Below are 11,750 nucleotides of genomic sequence, written 5' to 3' on the forward strand. Positions count from 1 at the left end.
TGCCGCTGGATGAACAGGACCCCGATCGATCGAGCCGATTGGGGGTGGTTGAACAGGACCCTGTGGAGGGCTAGATGGACAGGACGACCCCGTGGAGGGCTAGTTGAACAGTAGCCGGTGGAGGGCTGGATGAACAGTAGCCCGTGGAGGGGTGGTTGAACAGGACCCCATGGAGAGGGCTGGTTGAACAGTAGCCGGTGGAGGAGCAGTGGAGGCTGGATGAACATGAGCCCGTGGATGAATAGTCGCAGGTGGAGGCTGGAGGAGGTCGATGGTGGATGAACAGTAGCCCGTGGAGGCTGGAGGAGGTCGACGGTGGAGATGAACAGTATCCCCTGGAGTCCCGTTTTGCGGTACGCCACACCCCTCCCGATGAACAGGACCCCCGTTTCGATCGTAGCGCTCCAACACAAGCCCGTTTCCTCCGTTTGCGGTATGCCACACCCCTCCCGATCAACAGGACCCCGTTTCGACCGTAGGAGGTCCAAGAAGCTTGTTTCCTCCATTTTGCGGTACGCCAGACCCCTCCCGATGAGCAGGATCCCGTTTTGACCGTGGCCAGTCGAATACAAGGATGTTTCCTCCGTACTGCGATACGCCAGGCCTCATTTCCATCGGCTGTTCCGTCCAAGATGGTTGGTGTCGGTGTCAAAACCGGCGGATCTCAGGTAGGGGGTCTCGAACTATGCGTCTAGGCCGGATGGTAACAGGAGGCAAGGGACACGAAGTTTTACCCAGGTTCGAGCCCTCTCGATGGAGGTAAAACCCTATGTCCTGCTTGATTAATATTGATGATATGGGTAGTACAAGAGTAGATCTACCACGAGATCAGAGAGGCTAAACCCTAGAAGCTAGCCTATGGTATGATTGTTGATGTGTATGTTGTCCTATGGACTAAAACCCTCCGGTTTATATAGACACCGGATAGGGTTAGGGTTACATAGAGTCGGTTACAATGGTAGGAGATCTTCATATCCGTATCGCCAAGCTTGCCTTCCACGCCAAGGAAAGTCCCCTCCGGACGCGGGATGGAGTCTTCAATCTTGTATCTTCATAGTCCAGGAGTCCGGCTGAAGGTATAGTTCGGCTATCCGAACACCCCCTAATCCAGGACTCCCTCAGTAGCCCCTGAACCAGGCTTCAATGATGACGAGTCCGGCGCGCAGATTGTCTTTGGCATTGCAAGGCGGGTTCCTCCTCCAAGTACTTCATAGAAGATTTTGAACACAAAGATAGTGTCCGGCTCTGCAAAATAAGTTTCCACATATTGCCATAGAGAGAATAATATTTACACAAATCTAATCTGCTGACGTACTCCGTAGTGTGACATCACACCATGGCCAAGCTTTTATTCGAACCGTTTTACTGTCCCATCTTAGCGCGTTATGCGAGGCGGTTTCCTTGGCATGTCTTGTTAAAGCAGAGATCGTGTCCCCTTATTCTAGGATTCTCATCAATAAGGGCGTGGGTAACCCAACCGCGCCATTGATTACGGCGCTTGGAGATAAGCGAGTTTTACCAGGCTGGTGGGGACACGTAGTTGCGTCCACCCATATAAGGGGATAAGGATCCACCTTTTCACCCACGCCTTCTTCCTCCTTTGCCTATCCATTCTTGCGCACTCGAGCTCCAGCGCCCAAGCCCGCACTACCACCTCAACCTTCTCCAGTCATGTCCGGAGCGGGAGGCAAGTGAATGGTCTCCTCCGTCACGGAGGGACACATCAAAAAGCTGAGGAAGGCCGGATATCTGGCTAGCGACATCGCGCACCGGCTTCTCGAAAAGGGGCAGCTCATCCCCACTCCTAGGCCCCATGAGAGGGTGGTATTCCTCCCCCATTTCCTCCGCGGACTGGGCTTCCCTCTGCATCCATTTGTCCGGGGGCTCATGTTCTACTACGGCCTGGATTTCCACGATCTGGCCCTGAACTTCATCCTCAACATCTCGGCGTTCATCGTCGTGTGCGAGGCATTCCTCCGCATCCGCCCCCATTTCGGCCTATGGCTTAAGACTTTCAACGTCAAGCCAAAGGTGGTGCGCGGCAGCCAGGCGGAGTGCGGCGGTGCCATGGTTGGCAAGATGGCCAACGTCCTATGGCTTGAGGGCTCCTCTGTGGAGACCCTGAAGGGGTGGCATTCATGGTGGTTTTACGTCACCGAGCCGCGCGATGCCGAATGGGTCGCACCCCCTGAGTTCTGATCCGGCCCCCCTATGCGGCTCACCTCCTGGAAGGAGACATTCCTGTCTTGGGGTAAAAAAGGAGAGCTGACCGGACTCCAAACATGCATCCAAACCCTGGTGGACAAGAAGCTCAAGCTTGTCAATGTAGTCCAGGTTATGCTCATCCGCCTGATCCTCCCGTGTCAATGATGGGCCTTCAATCTGTGGGAGTTCGACCCGGCGCAGCATCAAACTCTAAACAAGCTCTTCAACACAACGTACGAAGATGCCTGGAGGATGCTTTTCAAGGGCGCCGAGGCTCCTGCATCCGCTACCGAGGATCGCGGATTCAGCGTGCAGCATCACACGCTCACGGTAAGCTATTTTTTCCTTTTACAGGGTACCAGTTTTCCATAGTTTGACTCTATGCGGGATCTAAGCTCCCTTACCTTTGACAGGATTGGCAGGTGACGTCCGGACAGATCAACTGTCCGGCTCCTTTGCCCGAAGGCCCAGCGAACGCTCACTTGGCGAAGCTGCTGGTTCCGGCACCCTATGTGGTGCCGGAGAAGAAGGTCAAGAAGAAGGCCACGGGGACTCGAAAGAGTGCCCGACGCCCGGAGGTGTCGGATTCATCATCTGACGAATCGAAGACGCACTCCTCCCGTGAAGACGAGGAGGAGGAAGAAGAGACCCCTCCCCTCTAGCGGGGGAAGGGAAGAAAAGGAAGGCCGCCCTCTCTGAGGAGGCCGGAGGGTCCAAGAAGGGGAAAACCCTTCCTCCGGACTACTCCGCCGACGCCGACGATGGCGAAGATGAGTGGCAGCCCAGGGCCAAGCCCCTGGCAAAATCGTAAGTATCCGGATACCGGAGTAATTCATAGTATTCGTTTATTGCACAACTTTCCCTTATGTCGAATATGCTTATGCAGCCCACCCAAAGACCGGCTCGACGCGTCGTCGGGCGGCTCACTGGACTCTTCGGATGTGAACTCGCTTCCGACGGCTTCCTCCCCCCGCCCTACGGATGACACCGAGGTGTTGTCCCAACAGGTTCTAAGCAAGGAGGAGGTGGTCCCGGAGGCGCCGCAAGGCGACCTCCCGGACTAGGAGTAAAGAGGATGAAACCCCCCAGGGCTCCAAGTCCGGCTCTAGGCCGGACACCGCTCCGGAACCTTCAAAGGTTCTAGAGTCCGGCGGGGGACCTCCTTCCAAGAGGAGCAAGTCCACCGTGCCGGCGGCCTCCATCCAACGAGAAGCGCCGGACAATATGCTGGAGGCGCTCCAAGGCGCCTCCATCGACGAGGAGCACCGCGCTATTATGAGTGCGGTGGTCCAGAAGGTTTAGTCTGCAAAAAACGGTCTGACTGAAGCTTGTACTAGCCTTTTGACAGGCTTCGAGGTAAGTAAAGAACGTGTAAATAATAGTACCGCATAGACAGTAGCCCCTGATGCTCTGTTTGGCGTTCGGGAAGAAAAGCCGAATAGAGGATCAAATAGAATTCGCAGGAGTCTAACAAAAATGAGTCAATATGCATGTGCAGGCTACCCTGCTTGCGTCCGCCGCACTGACTGCAGAAGTGGACACGCTAAAGCAGGACCTCGAAAGGTCCAAGGAAGAGCTCGAGCATGCCAAGAAGCAGCTCGAGGAGAATGAAGGTAAGAAATACCTTGTTATATATATATATATAAAAGGTGCAATTGCAAAAAATGACAGGATTATCGTGGCTATTGTAGGGGCCACGTCTGAGGTGGCGACCCTTAAGCAAGCGCTGGACGAGGCCGGGAAGAATTCGGCCTCGGAGCGCACCGAGCGGGAGAAGTATGAGGCCAAGGTTGGCAAGGTGCGGCAAGAGCTCTAGGCTCTCATGGAAAAACATGAGAGTTTGGAGCGTGACTCAAGGATGCGAGCGTCCGAGCTCGCGGCGGCTATTGAAAGTGCCAAGTCTGCCAAGGCCGAATCCCAGAAGACCCTCCAGCAGTTGGATGAGGTGAAGAAGATAGCGGCGGGTAAGGCATTCTTTATGCAAAGCAATCACATAAGCATGAGTTACTTGTTACTTACCTGAATCCGGAGTTCTCCAGGCGTGTTCGCAGATCTTCCCCGGAGTGTGTCTGATGCTGCCGCATTCTATCGAGCCGAGGAGGGCAGCTCGACGTAGAAGATGTTTTGGTTTCAGTATGCTGAGGCCGGACACCCCATGCCCCTGAGCGACCAGCTGAAGCAACTGGTCGAGCTCCCCAAGGCGGCCGAACAGGCCATGAAGGCCCTCGTAGTTCGGCTGTGGCCCGGAGAGGCTCAGCCTGGGAGCTATTTCGGGTTGGTGCGGCGGCTGGTGGAGGCCTGTCCAAGGCTTGAAGTCATCAGGCGCTCCGTCTGCATTGAAGGTTCTCGTAGGGCCCTTGCCCGTGCTAAGGTGCACTGGGGCAAGCTGGATGCTGAGAAGCTTGTGAAGGACGGGCCACCGCCGGGGAAAGAGCATCGCAAGCCCGAGAATTATTATAAGGATGTTCTGAATGGTGCCCGTCTTGTGGCGGATGAATGTACTATGGATGTAATTTTCGAGTAAAACTCGCTCGTTTTGTCCTGTACACTGAAAAGTTGTTCATATGCGCTGAGCAATGCTGCTTGAATTTAAAATATTACCTTCTGTGTGGCTGTTTATCAATACTGAGAGATGGCGAGTCGTCGGCTTCTGCCCCCTTGCCGCTAGTGCTGGGGTGTTCGGGGATAAACCTGGGCGCTCTTTTTCCCATCTTTGGGTCCTTCGAGGGAGGCACTCAGCCCAACGAATGAGGCAATCGGACTATAATGCGTGAACGCTCTCACTTAGCCATAGAATTCTATAATTTTAAATTTCGGCGAAGCCCCTAGTATTCGGAAGACCGAGTTCGGGGCGCTATCCATGCCTTGGCCGGATAGAGCCGGCTCTTCGCCCTAAGCGGCATAAGTCTTTAGGGACTCGAAAAAACCTCTCGAACAGCGACCAGCTCTCGCTTCATCATGACGGTCAATTTTAGCTTTCTCCACTGAGGTGCTCGACCCAGCTCAACCGGGGCATAATCGCAGTGGTTCTCCTAGTGCTACCTTAGCCGATATAGCGGAACGTAAGGCACCAAAACATAGGATCCAGGCAAATCCAACTATTGACCCAAGACATGATTCGGAGCCGATGCATATAATGCTATAAGTTCGGGGTGCCGCACTTGTTAAAGTGTTCGGACTTCTCACACCATATTGAGGGGTACTAAAGCCCCTGGTGTATTTTGGCCATACCAACGTGTACGGGTGCAACATGTCGTTAAGGAACATAAAAAAAGGTAATGCAAAAAATAGACAAAAGCTATGCATTGTTTATTAAAATAGCTGCGATCAAAGCAGAACGATACAAGTAATGCGATAAACGAAAAGTTGGACTATTTAACATGTCTGCTCCAGGGGCAAGCTGCGGAATAGTATGCGAAATAGGTATACTGCTCGTGATAGAGACCACCTGGGATTTCCGTAATGCGGCATGGCTTGTCTGCTTCCCTGGTCCTTGCATCATTTGTGCGGCAATTGAACTGCCGAACAGGCCTTCCGAAGAGTAGAGTCCTGGAAGTAAGAGAAAAGTAAAAAATCGGCAGCCCATGGTGCGGCTTAAGCCGTGTTTTGGGCGTGCCGTGATGGTGCCCACGCGATCCGTAGATCGATCGTGTTTGCCTTGCCTTGTCCTCCAACATGTCTCGTAAGTCCGGCGCATATTCCCGTTCCTTGGTACGGGGTGCGGCTTGAGTGGAGGGCCGGGAGGCCTCTCTGTTGCGGCCACGAGGTGGCCGTTCAGCCGCATCAAGTGCTTCCTCCTCTAATCGGGGTAGCAACTGGCGCTTTGGGTAACTCTTGGAGGGGCGTTCGAGTTTATGCTCTTCGGCCGCAAGGACTTCAGTCCATCTGTCAACCAGCAAATCTTGATCAGCTCTGAGGTGTTGCTGTTTTTTCTTGAGGCTTCTTGCCATGGCCATAAGCCTGCGTTGGAAACACTTTTGCTCAACGCGATCCTCTGGCACGACGAATTCGTCATCGTCGAGGCTTGCCTCGTCTTCGGAGGGAGGCATATAATTATCGTCCTCGACCTCTCGGTCTGCCGCTCTCTCATGAGGGTTGGTTTCTCCATCCTCCTGTGCTAAACCTTGCTGGAGGGGGTTTTCTTCGGCACTCTCCGGAGTATTATTATCTCCCGTGCTGGAATCACCGTTTTTGTGTTGGCGGGATTTTGAGCAGCGCCGCTGACGCCGGCGCTTGGGCTGTTTCTTGGAGGGGTCATCCTCCGCTGTTCCATCGCCCTCTCCCTCTTTTGGGGTGTCCACCATGTATATGTCATATGACGAGGTGGCTTTCCAGGGCCTAGTAGGCGTTGGTTCTTCATCATCTCCTTCATCGGCGTCCATACCGTCGATGTCTTCAGAGTCGAAGTCGAGCATGTCGGTTAAGTCATCGACAGTGGCTACAAAGTGGGTGGTGGGTGGGTTTTGAATTTCTTCATCGTCCGTACCCCAACCTTGCAGACCGTAGTCTGCCTAGGGCTCTCCTGATAAAGAGAGAGACTTCAGTGACTTCAGGATATCGCTGAAAGGCGAGTGCTGAAAGACGTCCGCGGCTGTGAACTCCATGATCGGCGCCCAATCGGATTCGATCGGCAGGGGCGCGGAGGGTTCAGAGTCCGGAGAAGAATCCGTCTCCATGGAGTCACGAGTCTTGTAGAGTACAGGGCTGGTGTTCGGCTCAACCGCCATTAGGGTTACAGCCCCCGAGGTGGCGTCCAACCGCCGATCCTTGATCGGCGCGGTTGGCTCTGAACTAAGGGTCGGAGCTGATGCGGGTGCGGCCTCCAGGGCACTGTTTGACAGCAGAGCTAGATCGTGCTCGTCATGACAGTGCGGCACGCTCGGCAGTGGTTCGAATCTGTCGAGGGTCAAGTCCCCGCGAATGTCAGCCATGTAGCTTAAACTTCCAAATCTAACCTGACGGCCAGGGGCGTAGCTTTCGATCTGCTCTAGATGGCCAAGTGAATTGGCCCGCAGTGCGAAGCCGCCAAAGACGAAGATCTGTCCGGGGAGGAAGGTCTCACCCTGGACTGCATCGCCATTGATGATCGTAGGAGCCATCGGGCCTGACAGCGACGCCACAGAGGAACTCTCAATGAAAGCACCAATGTCGGTGTTAAAACCGGCGGATCTCGGGTAGGGGGTCCCGAACTGTGTGTCTAGGCCAGATGGTAACAGGAGGCAAGGGACACGAAGTTTTACCCAGGTTTGGGCCCTCTCGATGGAGGTAAAACCCAATGTCCTGCTTGATTAATATTGATGATATGGGTAGTACAATAGTAGATCTACCACGAGATCAGAGAGGCTAAACCCTAGAAGCTAGCCTATGATATGATTGTTGTTGTGTATGTTGTCCGATGGACTAAAACCCTCCGGTTTATATAGACAGCGGATAGGGTTAGGGTTACATAGAGTCGGTTACAATGGTAGGATATCTTCATATCCTGTCGGATTTCGGGTTCCGGCAGACCCTTGAGGTTCGAACACTGGGGTGCGCGCGGAAATTTTGCCTCCTACCTACCTGCACCCCTCCGCCTTGCTAGGATCTGAACTAAGGAAAGAACAACACAAGAGACGCAGGGTTTATACTGGTTCGGGCCACCGTTGTGGTGTAATACCCTACTCCAGTGTGTGGTGTGGTGGATTGCCTCTTGGGCTGGTGATGATGAACAATACAAGGAAGAACAGCCTCGCGAGGGTCTGTTCTTGGCTGGGGCGATGAACTGCTGGGAGGAGCTCAGTCACCTTTCTCTCTCTCTCTCTTTCTGATCTTTTCTATCCTTCCAACCCCATCGGATTTCGAGTTCCGGCAGACCCTTGAGGTTCGAACACTTGGGTGCGCGCGGAGATTTCGCCTCCTACCTACCTTCACCCCTCCGCCTTGCTAGGATCTGAACTAAGGAAAGAACAACACAAGATACGCAGGGTTTATACTGGTTCGGGCCACCGTTGTGGTGTAATACCCTACTCCAGTGTGTGGTGTGGTGGATTGCCTCTTGGGCTGGTGATGATGAATAATACAAGGAAGAACAGCCTCGCGAGGGTCTGTTCTTGGCTGGGGCGATGAACTGCTGGGAGGAGCTCGGTCACCTTTCTCTCTCTCTCTCTCTCTCTCTCTCTCTCTCTCTCTCTCTTTCTGATCTTCTCTATCCTTCCAACCCCCTGGCTCGTTCTTTGCTCTGTGGATGGCTGGTCCTATTTATAGAGGCCCTGGTCTTCTTCCCAAATATTGAGCGGGAAGGGAGCCAACAATGGCGGGCTAATTTGAAGGGGGACAGCTAGTATCAGCTATCCTGACAAAAGTAGTCTGCGCCTGCGCAAAGCTCTGGTGATGACGCTGTCTTGGGCTCCACGGTGACCTCCATCTCGTAGTCCTCCTGGTCTTGGTATTGTTGCACCGAAACGACAACCTTTTCCTGATGCCTTGGTACTCCGCGGCTGCGCTTGCCCCCTTTGCACCAAAGAGGAAGGGAGGACACTACGCGGGCTGGCACCCGCCTGGCGCCCCCGGTCGTCATGGCTTGCATCACGGGCACCTCGTGAGGTACCCCGCCTTGATCTCTCCGCCTCCTCGTGAGCCAGCCTGACGAGGCCGCGCCTGAGGAAGCTCCGGGTCATCCGCCCCGCGAGGCTTGGCCCCTCGCGAGGGTCTTGGGTTTTTGTTGGTGAAGATGGGCCGCGCTGGGCCCCCCTTTTAGCCACGCCGCAGGCTGCAGGCAGGCAAGTCTGGGGACCCCCGTTCCCAGAACACCGATAGTAGCCCCCGGGCCCAAGGCGCGCTCGGACTTGGGCGTGCAGGGAGGCGGAAAGGGCAAGAGCGAAGCGCCGCGGGCCCTAACAGCCTGCGGCCTTGGGCGCCGCGTGGCGGTTGATTGGACGTGGGCGGCACTGTTCCCCGATGCCCTCCTTATTTTGTGCCATGCTAGGCGGACCCGTAGTCGTACACAGCCGTTCCCCTGTTTGGTTGCTCAAGTGCCCTCTGTCCTTCCTCCGCTCGAACTCTGGTTTCTGTTTTCAACTCCATCTTGAACCTTCCCCCCCTTCCCATCGCCATGGCTCCTACGAAGAAGGGAAGAGGGGAGAAACCCATGTCTCTGCCTTACCCGCTGCCGTTGGCGGCCCCTGCCGAGGGCTTGGGCAAGGTCAGCTTGGCTCTGGACACCATCTTCAATGAATGCGGGAGGACGACGGCCTGGCCCGCGTCCCACTTCTCCATCGGCAGGATAGCTACCGAGGTCCCATATTTTGCCGACGCCCTGTGGGCGGGTCTGGTTCCTCCCTTTTCTGATTTCTTCAATGCCGTGCTCTCCCATTATCAGATCCACATGATGCATCTGGGTCCTGAATCCATCACTCTCCTTTCGGTTTTCGCCTTTGTTTGCGAGGCTATGATGGGCATCCTTCCTTCGGTTGCCTTGCTGCGCCACTTCTTCTCGCTGCGCCTTGTTGACCCTACCCAATGCTGGGCGTGTGTGAGCTTTGTTGCCGCGCCTGAGACGGCGGCCTCTGGGATTGACTTCAAGCTCCCTCCGCCCGCGGCTGGGTTCCGCGAGCGGTGGCTGTATGTGGATGTTGGGGTGCCTAGCCCCCTGCTGTCGGAGCCAACTTCGCCTGCTGTCCCCAATTTGGGCTGGGGCCAGGAGACGCTTGAGGGCCCCCGGCTCGTCTTCGTCTGGCACCGCTCCGCGTTCTTGAGGTCGCTTGGCGCGACAACGCTCAAGGTGGTGAAGGAGTTCCTGCTACGCCGCGTCGCTCCTCTCCAGCGCCACTCCCGCCGGATGTGGTCCTTCAGCGGGCGCGATGATCGTATGAGGCTCCAGGAAGAGGACCTGACGCCTGAAGTGCTGAGGACGGTGCTCTTGACCCTGATGGGGGACCCCAACCCTGGCAGTATCCAGCAGGGAGGGGCCTTGCTGTACCTCTACCAGAGCGGGGGCGATTTTGTGAGGCAGATGCCCATCTTCGATGAGTGGGGGCCGCGCCCCGCCAGCCTTTAGGGGCCTCGTGAGAACCCAGTGGTGGTGACTGCCCTTCCAGTTGGCCCAGGCGACTCTTCCTCAAGTGGCGGAGCAGGGAGGCACAAGGCGCCAGAGGCCGAGGGGGCTCCCGGCGGGGTGACAGCGCCGGGCGAGGCTCGTGAGGAAGTAGTTATCGGGGCCCGTGCCGCCGAGGCTAAGGGTGACAAGCAGCTGCCCTCTGCACCTTCGACCGAGGCCACCGAGGCTCCGGTGGCTTCTCTTGGCGAGGCGATTGGCGGCGCACGGCAAGCAGGCGCCCCTGACGCAGACCGCCTTGACGCTCCATCTTCGTCGCAGGTTGATCCCTGCGCCCGACTCTTAGGCCGCTTCCGCATGGACTTTCAGGCCCTCCGGAAGAGAAGGGAGGCCCTGGGCGACGATTACCCTTGTCGCCTGCTGAAGCGTAGGAAGTACTTCGCCACTGATGAGTAAGCCTTCTCCTTTCCCAGCTCCCGATCCTTCTGTTGCTCTTACTGACTCTTGCTCCGCAGGCCCCTTCCAGCCGAGCTTGCGGAGACGGCTGAGGAGCCGTCCCCCTTGGCTTCGGCCCCTCCACCGTCCTCAAGCGCTCCAAGCGGTGGAGCCCTTGTGGTGAGGGTGACTGACGAGGCGAACCGTCCCGAGGCGTATCGTGGCCCCGCGCACCTCGCGATCCTTCGCGGGCCTTCTCGTGGCATAGCCAGCTGGTAGTGGGCTTCTCGCCTGGTCGTGGACTGCGATTGGCTGAGGCGCTTCCTGCGCTCTTCACCTGGGGACGGGCTGGCCCCCGGCCGGGCTTCTGACGCGGCGTGCCCGGCCGTCGCGAGGGTGCCAGCCCCCAGCCCCCAGCCCGAAGGGGGAGTGCTGGCTCGCGGCCCCCGACGCTTGCTTGGGGCAGATGATGGTGTGGAGGACGTGCTCGAGCGTGCTCGGGAGCGTCGCGCTCTCTGCCAAGGATTCCTTCGAAGGGCGGCTGACGCGGTAAGCTTGCCTGGAGAGGAGCTTGTCGATGAAGACGCGCGCCTTGAGGCCGAGGGCCTGCGCCTGGCTGCAGAGAGGCGCGAGCTGGAGGGCGCCATCGCCTTGCACGCCGTCAGTGCGATCTTGACGACGCAGAGGCCAAGGCATCGCTGGTGGCCTCTCGGGAGGCCCGATCTTGGGCCGCTGAGGAGGCTCGGGAAGCTGACCGGCGGCGAACGGTGGCGGCGGAGCGGGCTCGGGAGCTCCTGGCCTGGTGCCACTCACTGGAGGAGCAGGTGGAGCTGTGCGAGGCAGCTCTCGCGTGGATGAAGGTGGCCTCCGGTGACTCACCAGAGCTCCAGAAGCGGGACGAGGCGCTAACGCTGGAAGCCGCCGAACGCACCCGTGAGTACGAGCCTCTGGAGACGAGGGAGCGCTTGGTGACGCAGGCGGAGGATGATGTTTGTCGGGGGACTGATCCACGAACACCTATGGGACCGGCGGGCCGAGTCCCTTTCGGTTCGGCGGGGGCGGAGGTCGTGCAAAGAGC

This window comes from Triticum aestivum, chromosome 6A (genome assembly GCF_018294505.1).
Source record: "Triticum aestivum cultivar Chinese Spring chromosome 6A, IWGSC CS RefSeq v2.1, whole genome shotgun sequence".
NCBI lineage: Eukaryota > Viridiplantae > Streptophyta > Magnoliopsida > Poales > Poaceae > Triticum > Triticum aestivum.